We start from the raw sequence: 24,066 nt of genomic DNA on the forward strand, positions 1-24,066 counted from the left end.
CTTTGCTCCCGCCTACCCTCCTGGACGTGGGTGGTGTGGGTCGCTCAGAAGAGGCCCTTTTGAAGCCACTTGCTGAGGGCACCCTGGGTCTTTAAAAACAGCCGATCTTGGGGCGATTCCCGCGCCCATTGATAATTCTATCTCCAATAAGCCCAGCAAAGCGGCAAACACCTCTCTCGCAGCCGCCTGCTCCCCATCCCCAACCCCCCCCCCACTCTCCTCCCCCGCCCCCGCCTTGGCACAGAGCGGCGCCTGGCACCGCGGGGAGATGGAGGCAGGCGAGCCACGCGCCCCTCCAGTCCTCGCTGGCCGACCCTCGAGGCGCCAGCCTGTTCTGGAGACTCAGTTTCCACCAGACAATCCTGAAAGCGGGGCAAATGCAACGCGGTGGCGGTGTGAATCCACGTCCCCTGCACACCCCCACGCCGCCCCAACCTGATCTTCAGGACGGGCCCTCTCAGGTAGTCAGTCCCACACCGTGAAGGGCCAGCTTTGTGTGTTATCTAGTGGGGGGTGGGGATGCAAGAGGAGGAGGAGACGGCCCCCCCTCCCCTCTTTAATGTCTGAAATAACGAAATGCCTGTGTGGCAGCTGCTGCTAGAGCCAAAACTAACTCTTTGGAAGACGGAAAAGAGTGAGAGGCAAAAGAAAGACTGTTCATTTTTTTTCCCTTTGGTGCCGTTTGGGATGTCATCTGTTTCCTTGGCGACTGTGTTCAGCCCCCCGAGCCCCTGGGCTCCCGGATTGTTAGGGGGGAAAAAGCATGCTATTTCTGCACCGTCATTTATCACTGTCACCGCATAATGATTCCCCTTGCAGCCCCTTATTGATGTTTGTAATTGCATTATCTCATAAAGGAGGATGATCAATGAAACCGAGCCGTGCATTCTGGGGTCAGAGGAAGCCAAAGTACTGTTTGTTCCCTTTAATACAACAAGTACTCATTATCTTTAGGTCTGCATTCAAAAAATGATCTGATCTGGGGCTGACCCTGTCGGACATCCCAACACTTTTTTTTTTTTAAACGCGGTTTGTGTAACCTTTTGCTTAAATGCTAAATCAAGTACCTGTCTTGCATTTCAACGAAACTGGGTGCAAAAGCGGAATGGGAAAAAGCGTTTCTTCTTTTCTTCTTTTTTTCTTTCTTTTTTTTTTTTTTCTGGGAGGGGTGGGTGGAAGCGTCTGAAAATGCATTGGATTTTTACATCGCAACTGTCCAGTGATATCCTGTAGAAAAAGCAACTCCTAAGACAAGAGACCCAAGTTATCTGATAGATGAAAAAATTGGGGGTGAGGGGGAAAGCTATCTGGGAGCATTTAACAAGGTTGGCACTAAAAGATCAGAATTAAAAAAACCACAACTGGTTTAATTAATAAGCGCTATAAACCGAAATAATCCCCCATGATCCTGCCCTTGCTTCCCCCTTTTATAGAGTCATATCTCTTCGGTTTAGATCAATGACTTTTGCGCCTGTTCGATTCTCACAACAATAACTAAATCAGTTGCACACCCCGCACCTAAAACCGTCTACAAACTTGGGCAAATAAGAAGTTCATTTGTCTATTAAACGCAAGCATCTAGTGGAGCAGAAATGTCCCAGTAACACGGGATGGAGTTCGTGTAATCCCATGAAAATCAAGTCATCTTGTTGCAGTGAAGCCAATGAGAAACTACAAAGGAGGAAAAGTCCGAGTGTAATTTTAAACTGAACGCATTATTGGACTGTCAGAGTGAAACGTGTTCTGTGGCTGGGGTGGAGGGAGTGGACACCAACTTTGCTCACATTTAACTGAAAGGTCTCGGAAGGGAAACAAATACCCCAGGTCTGGTTATCATTTTAAATCTGTGGAAAGAGGAGGCAGAGAGGCAATTCTAACGCATCATTTCAATACATCAGGGTGAAACCCCTTCAAAGACAAAATTAAGCAAACGGTTATTTTGAACATTGCAAGGTTGGATATAACCAAAAAGAAGTTTTCTATCTCCTGAAGGCAAATTCTTCCCTGCCAGTAAGACTACCAGAAAGGGGAAAAGAAAGAAAAGACTGAGCCTAGGTGTTTATTTTAAAAGTTCTAGGAATAATTTCGAAATTAATAATAGGCATCAATATTTTAAATATAAAGATTTAAATGAAAACCCTTCATCATAGGAGAAAATAAGTAGCTAATAAATTAGAGTGTGTTCCGGTATTTGACACCTTAACATAAAACCTTAAGCTGAATAACAAAAGGCTACAATATTCCCATTTGGAAAAATAACTTTAGGAGGAAAGCTTTAAAAAAAAAAGTTTTAACTGTATCGAACCATCATTTAATTTTTCTCTAGAAGGCAGATTCTTATAAGGAGTATTATTTTCTAGGAATCCTGTCAAATCACTCTACAATAATATATGTTTTGTATTATTTAAATATTCTGTTACTTTCGTTCTTTGAAAATGCTCAAACTGAAATGGATATACAGCCATGCATATATTTAATATAAATATAAATATAAATGATATCTTAACATAAAATATTAAAGGAAAAATAAAACGTGGGGCTTTGTCAGTTGAGATATAATTTTTAGCAGAATACTCTGGCTTTTCAAAACACACAAATAAAACCCCTCGATTTTAACCTATCAACACATCTTTCTCCTGTTTGGTTGGGGATCTGGCATCCTGTACATTTTCTATTTTTAATATTTAGTGTTATAGCCCACAGTTAAAATAATGAAAAATTAGTCTCGTTTCAGAAATTATTTATTTATGGAACGAACATGATTAAAACATAAACACACACGCAAACTGCAGCTGCAACAGAAAAAAAAACTTGATTTACGGTTATTAAATCTTTGATCGCCATGTTAATGTTTCTTTTTCTACCTTTCATTTGCATTTTAATCTATCGAATCTTTACAATTTTGCTGCCTCCTATTTCAATGATTGAGTACAGTTCCGAAATAAGAAAAACCGAGCCTAGCTTTTCTTTTTCCTTTCTTTTCTTCGCTTTCTCTCCCCCCTTTCCCCCCCTTTCGCCCCCTCCTCTTCCCTCTGGGTAGATTTCTGAAACTTTCTCTCAATGCTAATGTAGACAGGACAAATTAATTCTCCCCTTTTAAATGTCAAAGATATAAATAAAAAATGTTTTCGGTCCTAAACGTGAATATTTTCCCAGCCGCTTGTTTTCCAATCGTAAAAGATCATCCTAGCAAAAAAACGCAATTAACAGGGAAACACACACACACACACACACACACACACACACACAGGGCCACAGGGCGTGGATTTTTTTTTTTAAAGGGCGAGTTAGTGAGTTAAAAAAAGGTGGTAAGTTCATTGTCCCTTCCCCATCAGTAGCTTGGCCAGTTTCTTTCCCTCTCACCCACCCAGAGGGATTCGTCCCCGAGTAGTTCTATCTGTGATCTAAGTCACACAAACAAACAAAACACTAGCCCGGAGGGGGCTTGTGCTGAAGTTGGTTTCTGGGGGGACAAGCTCCATCGGGACAAAAGGGGAAGCGCGGCGGGGTCTGTTTGTTTTCCTTCCAGGCTTACTACCTCTTGGCCCCCTCTCCCTCCCCCGACCCTCCCCGCACTCCCTCCCCGGATCTCTACCGCTCCGCGGGTAAGATGGTCATTCGCTGCCCGCTTTGCCCACACGCATCCCTGTTCGCGCTGGCGGCGGGCAGGCTGGGTTTGGAAGGCGCCTCCGGAGCCTGGCCGGGCTCCCTCTCCCAGCGGGGCTGAGAGTCCCTGGGGCCCTAAAAGGCGCCAGCCCTGAGCTGATTGCGCCTCCCTGCAGGCTGGGAATCGGGCCGGGATGCTAGCTGGGTACCTAACCTAACTGCGGCGCGGAGGGGGGAGCCCTCGGTGGGAGAGCGAGGCCGGTGGGCGTGCGCGGGGCTGAGAACCTGAAAGGTGCGCCTTCACCCCCCGCCCGCCGCGGGGTGCGCTTCCCAGGACTGGCCAAGGCCCCTCGGTGGACTTTTCCTGCCCGAAGACACAGAGGAGCCAGCAGTGGAGCGAGAACCGGCTTCTCAGGCGGGTCCAAGCTGCTGGCTGGCGCCCGGGTCCGCTCGTGGCGCGAGGTGCCTGCGAGCAGGGCCAGCGGGAGAAGGCAGAGGGGTGAGACCCCCCAACCCCACATCCGCACCGGGTCAAACACACCATCAAGAATAAGGGTGAGGGCTGGAGAGGCAGATGGAGCCGAGGCTTCATCTCTCAAAGGAGACCCTTGAACCCAGTGCGCACCCAAGGGCGAGCGGGCCGTGGGAGCACAGACCTTCTTCTGGGGGCCCTGTCACCCGGAGTCTGCATCGCCCGCTTTCTCCCCAGACCCGGTGGGTGGGTGGCTGCCCTAGGGGGGCGATCTGCATTCACGTGGACACACCAGGCGGCTAACAGGAGGAGGTGGGGTGGGGGAAAAGACATTTGATCCCGGCCAACTCTTTGTCTTGAAGCAGATTAAGGCAGCCTGGAAATAGGAGGAAAAACAGAGTCTAGACAGGAAAACTGATTGTGTTCACCAAATATAAAAATGAACCAAGCGCCTGGGCACCTCCAGGGGTGAAGATAGATCCTGGTAGGCGAGTGGGAAGACAAGACTGGGGAGATTTAAAGTGAAAGAAACGGCAGATTATTAAGAAAGTAATAGTAGGGTGTCCCATACACTACAGTTTTATTGTTGGGTAGTAACTACCCGACTTATTTATGGCCGGGGCTATATAATAGAGATAATGACCACAAACTCAAGATAAATATTTAGGCGCCCTGCTGGGGTATTCTTTTTTATTTAAGACAGCGAAGCCTGAAAGGTGAGCCTCGTCTCCTCCCCTCCTCAAAGATCCGTCTTGCTTTCCACCATATTATAAGCATGACATGCAAATAAATAAGCGCTTGCCGGGCTGTGTGGGTAGGCCTGCGGGATTTATTTCAGGTGAGAGAGGAACATACAAGGAATATGAATTTCCACAGGAGCCGCCGAGTGATTCCTTCCCTCTCCTCGGGCCGCCCTCTCTTTCCTCCTTTTTTTCTGTGGGAGCAGAGAGAGTCCCCTGATAAAAAACATTAATGTGTCATGTTTCAGCTCCCCATTCCTTGACATATAGGTCTGGGGAGGGATGAGAGGCAATGAGAAATGCAAAATGCGTCCCCCAAGCCGGCTGACTTGCTGGGACTGCTTAAAGAGATTCCTGCCGACACAGGGAAGGGTGAGCTGTAATTATGACTTCCAGTAGGGGGGCCATAGGAGAAGTATGTTCATATCATTTTGAAATTAGCAAAGCGGTGCAGAAAGTTTGCTGTCCCGGGTCCGGTACTGGCACCCACCCTCTGGATAGATCCCAAGGGGAGCTCCTGGCTTGGGGACCTGCCTGCTTTTCTTGGCCCTCAGTTTCTCTCCCTGGAGCCTGGTAAACAATAGTCAGGTAATGGGATGACAGGTGACCTTGCTGGTTGACCGCCAAGGTCAGGAAGGAGCGGCGGCCCAGGTGTTGGCTCCATCTGACGCAATGGCTGCAGTAAGAGTCACCTGGCTGGCCTTGAACGGAGGCGGCCACGGAGAGCTTCTCTCTCCCCACCTGCTTCCTGAGAGGACTCAGGCAGATCTGGAGCATGACAAGATGAAATCAGCATCCTCTTCGGATACCCTTTTTCTTTCTCATATTTTGGGGGTAATATTCAGACATATAGGTGTTTCAATCTCACAATAGCCACTGGTATTCAGAACGTCCTTTAATCTCTGTTTAGCAAAAAAAAGAAAAAGAAAAAGAAATCTACACCTAACAGTGAAACGGTGAATTGCGATGGAGAGAGGAGAGAGAGAGAGAGAGAGAGAGAGAGAGAGAGAGAGAGAGAGAGAGAGAGAGACTCTGGGGTGAAGCAGAAAGGTGTGGAGGGGAGATAGAGACCTCCAGGCAGCCAGGAGTGGAAGGGGCGGGGGAGGGAAGGAGAGAGCACAGAGCGAGCTGCCAGATGGGAGAGGAGAGACCATCCTGTAATTTGCTGGCTTGTGTAAGGGATGATATTATGAGGCTGAGAACCAGAGGAGTCCTCGTCAATCTTTTACAATATTGGTGTCACTCAAGCACAACTTTATCTTTGAACCAGAATATCTGTTTCAATGATTTCCATAAGCACATAAATTATAATCTTCAGAGCCTTCAATATTTCTTTCGGTACTTTATTAAGTGTTATTGCAGAGGCCATTTATGAAGTGAATGATTCAACTTTTAATCTTCTGAACATTAAAGTGTATTCCACCGAGTTTCCTTTTCCAAATAATCTAAAATAACAAAAAGGAACTAAGCTCATTACATGAAAAAGTGACAAGCATTTTACTCTGAGCCTGGCAAGTTGCCTTGCTCACTTCAAAGGATGATAAACTAATTGTTTCCAGAGTTTATAAGTAATTAAGCTATTATTCGGAGAATTTATGAAACAGTTTTATTCACAATAGAACTTTCTAGTTAAAATGGCCAGAAACAGATTTAAAAACTACCAAGTCTTAAAAAATACCAAGATTTTAACAATAAAAAGATCTGCCCTTATTGTTAATGATGAAAACTGTTTTTTATTTCTAAAAGCATTGGAAAATGTAAACAAATATAGTTTTCTCCTGATAGGTGGAGGTCATTATATATAATTAATGCTGAAAGGAAAATGAACATGTAATGGCTTCCAAAGATTAAAACATCTGTAACTATCAAGTTAAGTTTTAAAAAGTTAATATTTTTAAAAAAATCCCACTCAGCTCTATTCCTCTAATAATGGCAAGTGGGAATATATATATATATATATATATATATATATATATATATATATTCCTTTAAAATTATATATGGAAAGTTAAAAACTTAAAATAAATTTAGCATTTTAAATCAAATTTTGGTGCATGGACATGAAGAATGAATGCCAAGCAATGAATGCTAAGTGTCTGAATTTCTCTGATTTTGCAAACAGAGAAATGTACTTATTCACCCTTACATTAAAATAAAGATAATACTTTAAAAATCTTTTAAAGATATTATATTCAAATAAACCTCCCTATATTTCAACTCATGTTTGTCATCTAAAAATAGTTAGGTTTGATAGAACTGAAACAATATTCATTAAAGGACAAAGATTTTTAAAGAAAGTGACAAACTATTTTGGAAATTTCAGCAAAATATTATGACACTGTAGTTTATAGACATTATTCATATGTGCAACAATTTACTATTTTAATATGTTTTTTTCATCAAGATCAACTCTGTTTTTGTTTTTAGAAAAAACTTGTTTCATTGTCACATGGATAATTTAAAAACTTAGAATTTTCATATTAAAAGGAAACATCTTTGGATAATAATAGCGGGATATAAAAGTGAAAACCGGGGGAATGACTGTAAAGTCTTACTTGAAGTAAAATAGGCTTCCTGGAAGTTGTTTGCAAAAACTGGAGTAGGTGCTGGTTCAACGTATGCTCCCATCACCGCAAAAGCATTGGCTGTAACAATCATTACAGTGGTGGAAACAGCCTAGCAAACATTCTCTAAGACCTAGCCACTTGTTTCAAGTAAACTTCCTTCAAAGCAAGGGTCTGGAGCTTTCTGGAAATTGTATATAAAATGTTTTGTATGTTTAGGGTCATGGCTGTTTTGTGGAATCTGTAAGCTGCGGCAAAATAATCCGTCATTGTGTCACACTGTCCGATCCAATGTCTGCTGCACTATGTTTTCTTTATTCCAATAGACTTTTATTAAAAACAAAAACGAAAGCCCCCTAGTTAGCAGTAACACAATCCCGATTGCCTAACACTGGGCGATAATTGACCTTCCGGACACCAGGCACACTTGGATTCACTTTAGGACACTTAGCTGTTCAAAGTGACTTCATTATGGAAAGACAATGGCGACTTTGTTGGAACTGGCACCTGCGGTATTTCACATAACACAGGGGCCTTACCTTGCCAAGACAGTCACTGCCATGAATCACACCAGAACAAGGAAATCAACTCTGGGCAAATGTTATAATATGAGATAGGCTGTTATGATTAAGAAGGAATGGATTCTTTTTGCACATCCTCTTACAGCCTTGGGGGTTAGCCGCTTGTTTTCTGGTTTCCTGCATTAAAAAATATTGCCATATTAAAGTGTATGTTGGAGTTGAATGGCTAAGGATCTTATGCTACATTGAGTTCAAAGTGTCCACAATAATACAGTCCAGATAGAGAAGTACTGGTGCTCCTTATCTATGCTCCTTGAAAAGGGTCCTCTAGCCCTAACCGGTTTGGCTCAGTGGATAGAGTGTTGGTCTATGAACTGAAGAGTTCCAGGTTCGATTCCGGTCAAGGGCATGTACCTTGGTTGTGGGCACATCCTCAGTAGCGGGTGTGCAGGAGGCAGCTGATTGATATTTCTAACCCTCTATGTCTCTCCCTTTCTCTCTGAAAAAAAAAAAAAATCAATAAAATATATATTTAAAAAAAAAAAAAAAAAAAAAAGAAAGAAAAGCGTCCTCTAGTGACAGGCTTAATAGTGGGGCAGGGCAGGGGGGGGAGGGGGAGGAGAGAGGGGCACTAAGTCCATGCCCAGACTTCCAGGCACTCTGTTAAGTAATCCTGACCCTACTGCTAGAACAGGATGTACTTTATCTTCCATGAATCTTTTCCCTAATCTCGAAATGCTATTCATATATTTCTGTTTTGCAAATCACTTTGCATTGCAGGACGTGGTAGGGAATTGCTTTAGATTCAATTGAATATCATAATAAACTCCCTCTCTCAAAGAGTTCCAGATTTTTTCCCAGAGGACTCCCGACTCCTTAGGGAATATTTCTCGGTCCTCAAAGTTCTAAGGGTTGCCGAAACCGGTTTGGCTCAGTGGATAGAGCATTGGTTTGCGGACTGAAAGGTCCCAGGTTCGATTCCGGTCAGAGGCATGTACATTGGTTGCGGGCACATCCCCGGTAGGGGGTGTGCAAGAGGCAGCTGGTCGGTGTTTCTCTCTCATTGACGTTTCTAGCTCTCTATCTCTCTCCCTTCCTCTCTGTAAAAAAATCAATAAAATATATATTTTTTAAAAGTTCTAAGCGTCTTAGAATTCGGAAGTGCTCTCCTTTGATTTTCCCTGCCTGGCTGCCAGAAGTAAAAATGACAGTGTCTTATTGTTCCAAAGCATTTTCTGAGAGCAATTAATACCTTTATTGATTAAGTTGCTTCACTGAAATGAAAGGTGACTTTTCCACCAGTGGCTGGATTATGATCCAGCAACTGAAAAACAGAGAGTCATACTCCAAGGAGACAAGTAAAGCCCAACTGCTTCAGCATCACCCTTCTCATTATATATACACACACACACACACACACACACACACACACACACATATACATATATACACACATATATATATATATATATATATATATATATATCCCACAGATTTACTAGTTTCCATTTAAATCCCATGTTTTTCTAGTTTGGAGCACACCTTAAGTCTTCATATGTCTAGCACATTACAGCAAACCCTTTTTAAGACTGAAAAAACTGTGTGTGTGTGTGTGTGTGTGTGTGTGTGTTTTAAAATCATGACCACCCGCTGTATCCTGAGCAGTGAGCAGAACATGGGGACAGGGTGCGGAAATGAACAGGACACTGGCTTTGCCCTTGAGAGCTCATTGAGGGGTGAAGCTCATAAGAAAACCCACAATCTCAACCCAAAGCAGCTTACACAGGTGCTTCAGCCAGGGGCCGGGAGGAAGGCAGCCCCCAAAGCCTTTGTGATGGGCTGAGATGAGGAGCAGTAGAGATCAGGAAATGGTTTCAGATCTGAGTGCAACCAAGGAAGCAGAAGCCACTCTGGATGTACAGGAGGGCAAGGATTTAATGCAGGGAGTTGGATACACAGTGGACAAAAGAGGCTGTGAAGGCAACCAGGTAGCAACCCAGAGCTGAGTCCTCGCAGGAAGAAGCTGTTGCCCCGGGTAGACTAGAGGGACAGATGGAGAAGGGGAGAACCAGACTCCAGGGTTCTGGGTCACCCCGGAAACGTGTAACCAGGGCAGGCATGTCTAGAGGGAACTGGAGCTATGGAGGAAATAAGAAAAGGAAACATAATTCTGGAGTCCTTTCTTTCACTCTATAATCTGTCACCAGTACCTCCTTTTGGGCAAAGCCAGCTAGAAGCCAGCGGACCCAGAGCCAGGAGGTACCAGATCGGCCCTTCTGAGATGCAGAGTAGAGCGAGGAGTAGCTTTGAAGGCAAACAGTTCCAGGAGCAACAGGGCTTCTGGGCAGGTGTCCCCCTCCAGCAGCCTTCTTATTTTATTTTTCCAAATGAAGAGCATTATTATTCATTTCTGAGTGTATTCATTTGGGTACGTTGAAGGAGTCAGGTGTTCTAGGCAAGAGCACTGAGTTGGGAGAGAAAGTGACTTAGAAAACGGGAAGTTTGCCAGGGTGGCCAGAGTGAAAGGGCAGGAGGGGGGGGGGCGGGGACATTGCAGGACATGAGTTGAAAATCATAACAGCTAATGGCGTGGAATAACCAGTGACTTCTGCACCAGCCCGACTTGCTAGTGATCATTAATGCCCAGGGTAACAGCGATGGTTGGGGCTAACACCACAAAAATAGACAGAGGTCTCCACCCAGGGGCAGTGCTGCCACCAGCAATGGGCATTTCTGCCAAGAAGCACTGGCAGCCTCCTTGACCACCTTCAGTTACCTCACACTGTTCTTTGAATCAGCCACAGAGCCGGCAAGGATATCGATCCAGTCATCTTCATGAACAGGTTGGAAACTGTTCATTAATCCTGAGGAGGCTTCCTTGTAGCCAGATTGGTGCTTAGTGGGCTAAATCAAAGATTTGCTGTACTCCTGAGTAATAAAAGTAGCTCGATTCATAACCTTACAGATGTCGACCTCAGCAATGATAGTTGGAAGGAGATGGAACTAAGACTAAGGAGCTAAGAAGCCCATTGAGGAGGCTGCTGTGAGGACAGTGGGGACTGAGGGTCAGAGAGCTGAATGAGAGAAGATACTTAGGAGACAGGAGGCTAGTATGGCTGTGGGCTGAAGAATACCAGTAGATGAAAACAATGGCATGGTTTCTGGTTTGGAAAGCTGGGCAGATTGTGGTTCTGTTTGCTGGGACCATAACTGTAGAAGAAGGGGCACACGAGAGAGAAAGGTGATACCCATGTTTCAGACATTTGAGGCTTAAGATACTCCCCAAGATAGGCGTGCTCACCAGGAGGGTGAAGACACTGCATTTCAGTAGAGAGGTCTGGGCTGGAGACATTTGAGGAGCCACTGGGGTAGATGAGATCATTTGGGATCTCTTTCAACTTTGTGGTCATAATGAGATGTCGCTTCACACCTGTTAGAATGCTATTATAAACGTATTATATAAAAATAACTAGTGTTGCCCTGGCAGGCATGGCTAAGTGGTTAGAGCGTCTGCCCTCACACCACACAACATGGATGGACCTTGAGAGCATTATGCTAAGTAAAATAGATCAGACAGAGAAAGACAAATGCCATGTGATCTCACATGTGGAATCTAAAAAAAACACACAACAAATAATGTTGGGGATGAAGGATGGGTGAAATTGGTGAAGGGAGTCAAAAGGTACAAGCTTCCAGTTATGAAATAAATAAGTCCCGGGGATGGGATGTACAGCATGGTGACTGTAGTTAGTAATACTGTATTACCTGAAAGTTGCTAGGAGAGTAAATCTTGAAAGTTCTCATCCAAGAAAAATAATTATGTGACTATGTATAGTGACGGATGTTAATTGTGATAATAATTTTGTAATTTATGTTGTATACCTCAAACTAATAACTATAATGCTCATTAATTATACTTCCATAAAAATTTAGGCTGAAGGGAAAGGCAAGGGGTAGGGCTGTCAATAAATGGGAATCTGACAGGAGGCAGGATATGTGGTTTTGAAAGTGGAAAAGACATGCACATATTTGTATGAGGGGAAAGAGGAAGAAATGTTGAAATTACAGAGAAGAGGTGTTAAATAATGGAGAGATGCATCAAAAGGTGGGAGATTGCGCTGTGACGCAGCAATGGGATAACCTAGCTTCCAATACTGAAGGCAAGGTATAGCCACTAATGTATATTCAGGTAGATAATAGTGGGAGAAAAATAGGGAGCAGTTCACACCTAGTAATCTTAATTTTCTTTTTTGAGTTATGGGAAGTGATGTCATTTGATGATGAGTGGTAAGAGGGTGACCAGGTTTTGCACTGAAAGTTCCACATCTCATATGGGAACCCCCTCAGTCCTGGACAAATCAGGAAATTTGGTCATGCTAAGGGTAAGGAAAAAAGAAAGGGCTTATGTGCACCGAGTGGGGTGGGGGTGGGGGAGCATTAAATGTTGATATCATGATGGAAAAATGGGAGAGGGAGCTGACCAGAAATGCAGAGCTGCTGACCAGCACAGGGACTTAGATGGAACTGGGCACCATGGGCAGCGCTTTGTGCACGGCTGTGTGATTTTCTTCAGCAATGCTTACACACGTTGAGTCAAGCAGATATGTGCTTGGAGGACTTTTGCAACCTGAAGTATGCAGTATGAGATGTCCATTCTGAGGGCAGGAAAACAACGACAGGGTTCCCAGAAGTAGGGTGACCTGTTAGGTGGGAGATTTTGCTGCCAGTGGTATACAACACTACTCCTTCTCCATGTTTACACACTTGACAAATGGCACAGTGACAACATTTCTCAGCTTCCTGAGACACCTCTGAGATATGGACATATGTTCATAATACATCTCTCCAGAAGAATGACTCAGAGATTGTAGTCATGAAGCAGTCTTGCGATAAGAAGCAGTGAGCTAAAGTTCTTACTTAACCCAGCACCAACTCTTGATTGCAACTCTATCCACATGCTCTGCGAAAGCAAGGCACGGGATGGGGAGATTTTTTCCTCTGTCATGGCCTAAATTACATACTTTTACACCTGGGAGTATTTTCACCTGGTGTTGGTTGCAAAAACAAAGAAAAATGTAAATATGTATTTATCTAGCTGATAACAGGGCAAAGGAGGCCAAGAGTTCCAATAAGTAGATTTAAGTAAATATTTGAAGTATTTTCTTTTCAGGAAAAATGAAATTGGATCACTCCAAGTAGGTAAGTAGGTAGTTCTCTACATTTTTTCCTTATGATTAGAACAAACCAGCAACTCTAAGCATAAAGTATGGGACAGAAATGGGGCACAAGGGGATCTCAAACTACATGAGTTTGGGGAAAATCTGAAACTCAGCTTGGTTTAGGAAATATACTCATATCTCATCCGGAGTGAGGGCAGCTGGGTTCAAAAGTCTTCATGAATGGACTGAGGGCTAGGCAATAGGAGTGTTGTGGGCTGAATTGAGTCCCCCTCAAATTCATTTAAAGTCTTAACCCCTACCCAGTACTTCAGATTGTGACTGTATTTGAGAGAGAGCCCTTACAGAGGTAGATATATGTGTCAAATATATAAGAGAACATGTGGTCAAATAAGTGGGTCCTAATCCAATCTGACTGGTGTCCTTAAAGGAAGGGGAGATGTGGACAAAAGAGGAGATGCAGAGGAAGGGGCATGTGAGGACACAGGGAGAAGGCAGCCACCCGAAAACCAAGGGGAGAAACATTAATGAAGCACAGCAACTGTGAGAAAATAAATTACTGTTGTCTACCACCCAGAGTGTGCGGTGTTTTGTTACGACAGTCTGAACAAATGAACACAGAGATTTAGAATTTGGGTGCTGTAAGAATCTGAGAAATAGTAGATGCATCAGTTTGGTATTGTTGTTGTTGTTGTTTGTTATTTTTTCATATAAAACCCAACTTGAGAGATGTCTGCTAAGAAAACCTTACACTTACCTCCTCTTTATTTATTTATAAAATATTTATCAGACTCCTTTGCAGAGCTTTCTATGGGAGGTGAGTTCATCACTCTACTCTGGGATTTTTCTGAACCTCATTCACCCCACAGTGCACCCATAATGGCATGAACTGATTTCGGTTCATTTTTAAAATATAGTATGTTTGCCCTAACTGGTTTGGCTCAGTGGACAGAGTATCAGCCTGTGGACTGAAGAGTCCCAGGTTCAATTCTGGTCAAGGGCACGTACTTCGGTTGTGGCCTCCTCCCTGGCCTGGACCCTGGTCAGAACTCCTGCAGGAGGCAACCAATCAATGTGTTCCTCTCACATCAATGTTTCTCTTTGTCTTTTCCTCTCTCTTCCACTTTCCCTAAAAAAGCAAAGAAAAAATATCCTTGGGTGAGGATTAACAACAACAACAAACACATATCCTTTATAATAAAAGGCTAATATGCAAATCGACCAAACAGCAAAACAACCAGTCATTATGATGGCAGAACAACCAGCCATTATGATGCACACTGACCACCAGGGGGAAGACACTCAACACAGGAGCTGCCCCTAGTGGTCAGTGCACTCCCACAGAGAGGGGTACTGCTCAGCCAGAAGCCAGGCTGATGGCTGCAGAGCTCAGTGGCAGTGGCAGGAGCCTCTCCCATCTCCCTGATATATCCAATTGCCGGTTTAGGCTCACTAAGCCAGCAGTCGGACATCCCCCAAGGGCTCCTGGACTGCAAAAGGGCACAGACCAGGCTGAGGGGACTCCCCCACTCCCGCTCCCCAGTGCACAAATGTCCTGCTCAGGGCCTCTAATATATATGTATAATACAACACATTTGAAATGATGATACTACATGTTTTATAAAGTTTGGTTATGGAGTCTGTAGGCAGCATTTGCGTTATGCTTGGTAGGAATTAAACCTGCACCTGAGCACAAAGGTTAAGTCAATGATTTAAAAATCATTGACTTAACCATCAATATGTGAAATTTAGGCCAATCATCCTATCCAGTTAATTCTCTTTAGATTTTAGAATATATCAGGTTGATTCTAATGTTTGGCACCTTTAATTAAAAATGATTTCCTAAAATCCTCCTAGGCACATCATGTTGACAGGAGAATCTCCATGGCACCAAGCTGTACTTTTCTGCAAATAATATGTTGCTATCAGATTCTCCTGAAAAATGTTGCAGAAGACCCAAAACAGACCTGACATTCTCCCGTGAACCTGTTTGTGGCTGTTGACTTAGAATAATCTACCCTGATTCACAAAGTCTGCTTTAGAGAAACAATGGCAGGTAATGTTTGCTCCCATAAACATTCCTGGTCATCGTTCTTGGGAATTATATGGGAGATGGGAAGATGGGAAAACATACCAATGAATCCTAACATTCTCATGTACTTACTGTGTGATGTTGGAGATGTCCATCACAATGAGCATCAAGTTATTCACCTGTAAAATAGGGATGAATCCCAGCTGCCAAGCCTGTACAGGTGTTTGTGAGAATGAAATCAAGTAATGATTATCTCTGAGGTGCTTTTTAAAATATGCTCCGCCAATTTAAATCTTACTGTTATTGTTGGGGTCACCACTAAGTGGTTTAACCTCATGACCCTGGTTCTCTGCCTTCTCACGTTCTAAATGCAACAGTCACAGTGAACACCAGGATCTCTCGTATGAGTCGACTTCCCAGGATTCCTGTTACCCCATATTTCAGGGACTGTCTACAGAAGCTCTGTGCTGACTTTTGTTTTTAATCTTACATGAGACAATGCTTCTTTTTCCATTGACTTCCCTAAGATTTATTTTTTTTGGATAGCCACTCAAATATGTGAATGTTACTCAGGTGGAAATCTCCAGAACCTTATGTCAAATTTGATGCAATGCGAGGGACAGTGTCCTCTGAAAGTACGGGGAGAAAGCTCCTTCTGTGGCTTTGTGGCTGCCTTACTCCAAGCACATCCAATCCCTAGGGCTGCTGGCTCCAGCGGGCTGCATTCGCTCCTGTATTGGCAACGCACATCAAGAGGACTCCAGCAAGCAGCTCTGACTTTCTGCATTGAGATACAGGTGAATGTCCACTGAATGCAAGTAATTCTGTAAAGTGCCGCTTTGAATCCATATTATATTCTGGAGAGTTAGCCAAACCATTCTTTTTTTTTTTTTTTCATCTTTACTATCAGGACTATGGGCAAACTTGTATGTGTGTGTGTGTGTGTGTGTGTGTGTGTGTGTGTGTGTGTGTGTGTTGTGTTAAATTTTCATTGTCTTCAGTGCTAGAGTTGGAGGATGGTCATCAATTCAGGGGAACTTAAAAATTAAAAACCTTGCTGAAACCGGTTTAGCTCAGTGGATAGAGCGTCAGCCTGAGGACTGAAAGGTCCCAGGTTCGATTCCGGTCAAGGACATGTACCTTGGTTGCGGACACATCCGCAGTTCAGGGTGTGCGGAAGGCAGCTGGTCGATGTTTCTCTCTCATCAATGTTTCTAGCTCTCTATTTCTCTCTCCCTTCCTCTCTATAAAAAATCAATAACAAATTAAAAACCTCTATTATAGGCATATTTCAAATACATGGAAAAGTAGAGAGACGGGTACAACAGATCTCCATGTATCCATCATCCACTTTTAATAATTAGAATTATCAACTTTTTGTTACTTCTGTTTTCTCTCTCTCTTTCCTTCTCCCCTACCCCTGCAATATTGTCAAGATGATACTAGGTCTTCCCACTTTTGAATAATTCAGAATCTATCTTTAATTGATAAGTTTGCTCTGCTACAGTTTAAAATTTTTAATGTTTCTTTAAGATAACTTGCATTTTGATATAATTTTAGATTTATGGAGGAGTTATTAAAAATAGTACAAGGAACTCCTATAATTTGTTAATCCTTCACTGAGATATCACTAAGTGTATGCATTTGACTTTTGCTTTATCACTTTCTCTTTCCTTTATTTAACATATAATTTGTTTTTAACCCTTTAAAATTGTGTTGGTGACATTGCCCCCCTTTTCTACTAAATACTTCAGTGTGTATGTTCTAAGAACAGGACATTTACATATATGAATACAGAATATTTACTAAAATCAGAAAATTTAACATTGATGCAGTACTGTTATCTAATCCGCAGTCCATATTTAAATTTTACCAGTTGCCACAACAATGTCCTTCATATTACTAGAGGCCTGATGCACAGAATCGTGCGCCCGTGGGGTCCCTCAGACTGGCCTGTGCCCTCTCACAATCTGAGACCCCTCAGAGGATGTCGGAATGCTGGTTTTGGCCTGATCCCTGTAGTCCAAGCTGAGGGACCCCACCAGTACACAAACTGGGCCTCTAGTATGCACTTAAGATTCTTGGTTAATCTCTTCCCACCCTCCTCCCCACTTCCTCTGATATTCATCAGTCTGTTCCATGTTTCCATGCCTGTGCATTGAGCGTCTGGCCCCTGGTGGTCAGTGCATGTCATAGCTACCAGTTGAACAGTTGAATGGTCTAACAGTTACTTAGGCTTTTATATATATAGTTTGTTTTTTTTTCTTACCTAAACTGTAATCCAGGATCAGACATTGCTTATTACTTGTCATCTCTCTTTAGTTTCCTTAAATCTAGAACAGAAAGCTCCCCTGCCTTTCCTGGTCTTTCTTAACCTTGACCTTTTTTTTAAGAGTACAGACTAGGTATTTTGTGGAATGCCCCTCAGTTCAGGTTGGTGTGATATTTTCTTGTGAGTGGACTCATAAGAAAGCGGATTCCTGAGGCGCCCTCAGTTCTTGGTATCAGCTGGCACGTACTGTGTGTTTGTTTCAGTATTGGTAAAGTTAACTTTTCACCAGAACAAGGTGTTGTCTGCCAAGTGGGAGATAGTTTGAGATTATTATGTAAATATCTGGTTACTCATTAAACTTTCTCACTGGTTTTCACATCCGTTGATGATCTTCTAACTCCATCATGTATATATATTTGTTAGTTGGCATTCTGTTGTAAAAACTAAAACAAAACAGCTTTTCCTTCTTCCTCCTTTATTTATTTACTACAGGCCCAGTGCACAGGATTCATGCACTGGTGGGGGGTGTGGCCTGTGGGGATTGGCCCGCTGTGAGAACACTGCTCATACTGGTCAGCCAAGCAGCTGTGGATCCGACCTCTGAGCAGCTGCTTCTGCTGTGAGAACAGCACTCATCCCAGTCAGCTGAGGGGTGCTCTCACCCTGGGAGCACACTGACCACCAGGGGGCAGCTCCTGTGTTGAGTGGTCAGTGCGCGTCATAGTGACTGATCGACGGGTCATTCTGGTCATTTCACTGTTCACTTGCTGGGCTTTTGTAGGATCCATTTATTTCATCAAGATGAACTAAATAATTTTTTAATTTTTATTTCTTTTTAAATTCTCATCTGAGGATATGTTTTTATTAACTTTTTGAGAGAGAGAAAGGGTTGAGAGAGAGAAAGAGAAATTGATTAGTTGCCTCCCAACTGGGGCCCAAACCTGCAACCTTTTGGTATATACAATGATGCCCTAACCAACGGAGCCACCTGGCCAGGGTAGGATCCTTATTTTATTAAATGAGTTCTACTTCACCACTACATTATTTCTTATGATGCCATTATTTCTCAGGTCTGATCAGTGAGAGTCAGATCACAGGAGTGTCTTTTTGGTGTATCTTAAGAGGAGGCTTCACTTGGTAACTTCCATGTTGAAGTGGGGTCTGAGTTCAACTGTCCTGTTCACTTGCTCATATGCAGCAACGATATACTTTCCATCCAAATTGTTCAGGTTTGCAGCATATTCCGGAATGAGCAAGCATGATCTGTTGAGGATGAAGACTCAGGTGCACTCAGGGGGAGAGCCTGTTGTTCGCCTCTTACTCGGGCCCCTGATGGTGGCTTTTGCAGAAAGTGTTTCCCCACTAAAAAGTCAAGCAACGGGTTTCCTAATTTCTGGCTTCTTTCTAAAACAGGTTTCTTGAGCCAGTTAATTGAACATAAATTACAATTGACCTTGGAGGGATTAACTTGCATTTTGGGGTCATCTCAGCTGAATAGCTATTTGGGTGCTTTCTGACTGCCTGAGCTTTTATATACTTCTCAGCTAAGTTAGAGATGAAATGTACCACTCAGGGATATTACAGGAATTGTTGACCTTCTCCGGTCAGTTTGGGGTCAAGGAATTAATGTGGAGAATTACCAGAAGATCTATACGTACACATGTTTTTTACATGAGAGGTATCATTAAAAAAAATAATGTTCATTTTACTTAACTGTTTCAGGTCCATGTGTAATATTTGAATGGTTGGCATGTAAAGAGCATTTGAGTTTGGAGCACAACAAAAATAGCATTTGGATAAAAATTTCAAAAACTATGCTAGTCGTAGATTTTCTAAAATTTCATTGTGATTAAGCCAACTTGACATTAAAAATATATTGGATGACGAATCCTATATTTAAAGAAGACTTTTTTTTTTTTAATGCCAACGGCTGAAAACACTCTTTTTAGGTCAGTCCAGTGTTGAAAGTAATTATTGTATCCTGGGTCTTAAGTTGGGTCCTGCCTCTCTGGTGTAGCAAGAGGTAGACTTGGAAACTGGTATGCCAGATTCTTCCTGGTGCATCAGTGGAAAGAGCATGGCCTTTTGATTTCGATCAAGGGCATGTACCTTGGTTGTGGGCACAACTCCAGTAGGGGATGTGCAGAAGGCAGCTGATCAATGTTTCTAACTTTCTATTTCTCTTCCTTCCTTTTTGTAAAAAAAAAAAAATCAATTTTATATATATATATAAAGAGAGAACTTGAGCCCTTGCTGCTTTGGCTCAGTGGATAGAGTGTAGGCTTGAGGACTGAAGGGTCCCTGGTTCAGTTGTGGGCTCTTTCCCCAGTGTGGGGCATGTAGGAGGCAGCTGATCAATGATTCTCTCTCATCATTGATGTTTCTCTCTTTTTCTCTCCTTTCCTCTCTGAAATCAATAATAACATTTTTTTTTTTTTTTTAAAGAGAGAGCACTTGAATTTTAGTCAGGCCCACTGCCACAGAGCAGCCTCTCTTGCAGCTAATTGTGGCCATGTGATTGGGCTCTGGACAAAGAACAGAAGTGTTCTGTGGGCTCTGGGAAAGCTGCTTAAAAGAAGCTGACTCAGTTAAGAGGAAATCCATTTGCTCTTCTTTTATTCCTACTTTGTAAGAGCAGCAACTGAGAAGTGATAGCTAACCTTTTAGCAACCATCTTGAACTATGAAGTGATGTGGAACATAGAAATCACTGGTAGGGTGCTAGAGTGAAAGATAGGAGCCTGGATGTCACCTGGAGTCACTTTGCCAGTCCTAGGCTGCCTCTCTCTAATTTTCCATGAGAAGGAAACAACCTCTCTCCTTCCTTCCTCCCTCCTTCCCTCCCTCCCTCCCTCCCTCCCTCCCTCCCTATTTTCTTCTTTCCTTCTTTCTTGTCACTGTTGTTATGGTTTTTCTTTTTTATATACAACTAAGTAATTTTAACTACAGCTTCTAGCTTCCTTTGGGTGCATTCGGGTGTTTTGGGAAAGCTTGCAAAGCTCGGAGCCTACTGGCTCAGCACTTAGTTGAATATGATTTAACTTACACGTTATTAAGGTATCACTGAGATACACACAGTTGGACATTTGGGGCCTTTATATCCTTTAACATCTTTCTGAGCTAAAGCACTTGGAGCAGCTAAAACGCATTAACAGCCTGGTCCCAGTGTTTTCCTTTTTCTGACTGTTTAATTCAAAGAAGGATGCATTTGGAAGAAATTAGGGTCTTGCTTTTCTAAGCTCTTCCTATCAAGTCCATCAAAGACACGTAACATTTGTGATCATGCTACAAACAGATTTAGAATGGGCATGATGTTTTTTTGATAAAAATTATTGCATCAAACAAAACGCAAAATTTACTCCAGGTGTGATTTCCCCCGCATTCTTATTTTCACATCAAGTATGAAACTGACACAAGATAGTCCTGCCCCCATGATATACTGAACTCTCTGTGCACAAGTGGAAGGTATATTGGGAAGCTGTACTTGTTTTGTACTTGAGTACCTGGGTTGGAAGAAATTAGTTTTTCACTCCAATGTCATTTATTTAAAGACAGCCAAGTATCATGATCTCCTGGTTACTATATTTATAATAATTTTTACCTTGGTAAAAAAAAAAATACTGCTTGGTGAAAACATTTTATGTATCTCATTTGTTTATTGAAAGAGGTAAAATAAATAAGACCAAAAAAACAAAAACAACAAAAACAACAACAAAAAAAACCCCCAAAACCCAAAACCCAAACTTTACCCTAAAGCCCTATTGAGTCAAACATGGAGAGGATATTTAGCAACCCTGGCAAAAGGAAGTGGACATTTGAGCAATCGTCTAATAATTCAGCCCAAAATGGTTGAGAATGTTTATTCTGTTCTTAAATCTTCGTTGTTGTTGTTTTTTCCTCTTAATCTTCACTTAAAGATATTGATTTTTCCATTGATGTTTAGGGAAAGTAGAAGGAGGGAGGGTCGGAGGGGATGAGAGAGGAATACACAGAGAGATAAATGTCCACGTGAAAGAGACACGTTGATTATTTGCCTCCTGCACAGCCGGGGATCCAACCTACACCTGCGATCCTTTGGTTATTGGGCTGACGCTCTAACCCACATGTGTCAAACACAAGGCCCGCGGGCCAAATCCGTCCCGCCAGGCCTTGCAATGTGGCCCGCACCGCGCTGTCATCACTGCACTCCGCTGCGTTTCCATCACAATGACAGTTTATGACTGTTCAGTAAACCATTCGGCCCGCGATTTAGGCTGGATTTTAGATTTTGGCCCCTTCTCTGATTGAGTTTGACACCCCTACGAACCCTCTCCTTAAATTTTGGTTGTCTGGCCCCATCATATGTGAGAAGACCAACATTTCTAGAGAAAAGCCTTAAAGCTTCCCTTAAGTTTGTGGTAGCGTGGTCTGAAAATACCAAGCAATTACTACTTGTAACTATTTATTGAAAAGACACTATTTGTATGGCATTGCCCCAACTTTGGAGTTACAAATGTGTGCTGTTAGTTAAATGAGAATGTTAATGGATTCATAAGGTCATTTAATTTCAGTATTTGAAAGGAAGACATTTAGATATGGTCTATTTCAGTCCTTTATCCTCTTCCCTAGCACTGTGTTACAGATGAGGAGACTGAGACCCACAGATATCCCACAGGCTCAGAGTTTGTACATGATTTCCACCGTTGAAGCATAATGCTCCACACTTTTTACTAATTTCTTTCTTTCTTTCTTTTTCTTTCTTTCTTTCTTTCTTTCTTTCTTTCTTTCTTTCTTTCTTTCTTTCTTTCTTTCTTTCTTTCTTTCTTTCTTTCTTTCTTTTTTTCAGAATCCTCACCTGAGGATGTTTTCCCATTGATTTTTAGGGAAAGTGGAAGAGAGAGGGAAAGTCAGAGAGAAACATCGATGCTTGCATGCGCCCTGACCAGGCCCTGGCCAGGAAGGAACCTGCAACCGAGGTATGTGCCTTTGACTCGAATTGAACCCGGGACCCTTTGGTCTGCAGGCGGATGCTCTAGCCACTGAGCCAAACCAGCTAGGGTTTTACTTATTTTCTAAAATAGTCCGGTGAGGAAAGAGAAGCTTTCGCCCATCAGTTCAAATTTAGTCCTAATTATGTTTGGCATTATGATTTTCTTCCAGAAAAATTTACCCACTAAGAGAATCGTAACATCCAAAACCTCCCAAGAGTGGATTCACTTAACCTTGCGGAAAAGTTATAAATCTTTGAGAGACGGGCTGGGTGTAAAGATTTCCTCTATTTTAAGTGATAGCTCAGTAAGCCACAGAGAAAAGCAGAAATAGCAAAACTGCATATTGATTCCAAAGCAAATCAAGTTAAGTATCTTCTATGGGCATATAGTCAGATAATAAAACTCAAGGAAATAATGTATGCTCATCTCTGTTTCCAGCAGAACCGGAGGAATCTCCTTTATCCTTTGCATGCAGCATGGCAATAAGGCTCCTGAAGTAATCATTACATCTTTCCATGAGTGTTTATTAAGAAGCCCCAAACCTTTTCTTGGTAATAAATCGGTTGACATATCTATAGGTTTAAATCTTTTATTAGTTACTGATTAACTTAACGGCTCTGCCTGACAAACCTTCGTAATAAATAAGCCAACCAGTGAGCACTTCACAATCAAACCAACTTTGTTTAAAGGACTATCGCTAAAACGTGATTTATGCGCTAATGAATTTTGCAATCAGTATGTGGTGGTGTGCAAGTTTCAACATGAATCTAAAATGTACAAATCGGGAGGCGCTGAAGTTATTAAAAATCACACCACAATGCAACTATTTTAATTAAAAAGAAATACATCACCCTCGTATTTAGCAGCAGCGTTATGGCATATGAAAAGGATAATTCAGGTTTGCTTTTTGAACACATCCTAACAAAACATGCCTCTTGTTTGCCTTGAAGGTTAAGGATTCCTTTCCAAGATCTAATTACTTGTCCCACTGACTCAAATCAACAACAAAAAAAGTCAATATAAGAAACTGTATTTTATATATACATGTAAACCGTGCCACTAGACAAGGTGATTGACAATGGCGTGTTAGTAAGAAAAGTTCCTTGCAAGATCTTTTTTCTTCTTTTTTTTCAGTTTGACCAAATTCTTCTTAGAAAGCCTATATAAATCACTGGCTTTTCTTCTCTGATTCAATTAATTAAATTGCTGACAGTAAAATTGTAACAAAGTAGCTTTAGGATAAAAAACGATTCCCAGATCTTTCCCTATAAACCTTAAAAAAAAAAAAAAAAGAAACCTCAAAGAACTTAAGTTTTAAACATCTGTCTGGACAGATGTCAAAATGCATAGTGTTACACCATTTTGCTGTGTAAGTATCTGACACTGTGTTATTACTTTTCAGTTAAATATTCACAGTGAGAGTTTATGATCTTTTTAGAGGAAAACTTGCATGAGAGAATAACCTCAGCGTGCACACCATCAGAAGCACTTTAAACAAATGAATTCCAGGTTAAACAATGAAAAATAACTTCCCGTTCTAGTTTTCACATCTTATCTCAGGCACCGGGGAATTTTATCTATTTTATTTTTTAAAAAAATTTAAAATTAGAGTTGAAGTACAGTATAGTTTCAGGTGCACAACCCAATAATTGGACTATAAAGTGATCATTCTGCTAAATCTAGTACCATGCTTAGTTATTATAGTACTAGAGG

Source organism: Pipistrellus kuhlii, unplaced genomic scaffold, assembly GCF_014108245.1.
Source record: "Pipistrellus kuhlii isolate mPipKuh1 unplaced genomic scaffold, mPipKuh1.p scaffold_m20_p_13, whole genome shotgun sequence".
NCBI classification, from domain to species: domain Eukaryota; kingdom Metazoa; phylum Chordata; class Mammalia; order Chiroptera; family Vespertilionidae; genus Pipistrellus; species Pipistrellus kuhlii.